Source organism: Cynoglossus semilaevis, chromosome Z (genome assembly GCF_000523025.1).
Source record: "Cynoglossus semilaevis isolate Cse_v1.0 chromosome Z, Cse_v1.0, whole genome shotgun sequence".
Taxonomy (NCBI): domain Eukaryota; kingdom Metazoa; phylum Chordata; class Actinopteri; order Pleuronectiformes; family Cynoglossidae; genus Cynoglossus; species Cynoglossus semilaevis.
Genome location: NC_024328.1, coordinates 16,020,660 through 16,021,478, shown reverse-complemented (window position 1 = coordinate 16,021,478; position 819 = coordinate 16,020,660). Strand labels below are relative to the sequence as shown.

Below are 819 nucleotides of genomic sequence, written 5' to 3'. Positions count from 1 at the left end.
CATCTCCCGGATTCGTCTGAATGTGGTGGTTTTTGAAGCTGTGACTCCTGCCTCAGTCCACTCTTTCTGGATCTCTGCCAGATTCTTGAATCTTCTCTGTTTGAGAATCCGCTGAAGCCCACGGTCATCTCTTTTGCTAGTGCCACATTTTTCCCTTCCAGTAGACTTTCCATTGATATGCTTGGACACAGCACTCTGTGAACAGCCAGCCTCCTTAGCTATAAACTTTTGAGGTTTACCCATCCTATGGAGGGTATCAATGATGGTCTCCTGGGCAGTTGTCATGTCTGCAGTCTTCCCCATATTGAACCGAACTGAGACAATTGAACCAAACCAAAGCAATTAAATAACACCTGGGGAAACCTGTGCAGGTGCTTTGAGTTTAGTAGATGATTGGTGTGTGACACTCAGTTTAAAACATTCATGCCCTGATGATTTCTTCACAGTATTCTAATTTATTGAAATCCTGTTTTTGTGGGTTTTATGAGCTGGAAGCCAAAATTATGTAAAAAATAAACAAATAAATACCTGAAATTGATTAAATTGTGGCCCATGAATCTATGAATATATGAAAGTTTAACTTTCTGAATGGAATTATGGAAATTAAACAACTTTTTCACGATATTCTAATTTTTTGGAAAGGATCTGTATATACTAGTCCCCACTTCAGGTGTCAGTACTGTGGGCTAGGCTGCATTTGTGTGGAGGTAGTGTTGGGTCACACCAGTGTATGTGGGCAAAAGCTGGAGGCTAAATCTAAATCACCCGATGACAATTGATAGAATAGCACAGTGTGGGTTGTAATAGTATCATTAATTT

At 40.0% G+C, this 819-nt stretch overlaps 1 protein-coding gene across 1 annotated transcript in view; it reads right to left on the bottom strand.

The window, feature by feature from the left end:
- prlhr2a (prolactin releasing hormone receptor 2a) overlaps positions 1-819 on the bottom strand; it is a 4,286-nt gene that overhangs the window by 2,872 nt on the left and 595 nt on the right. The window lies entirely within an intron of this gene.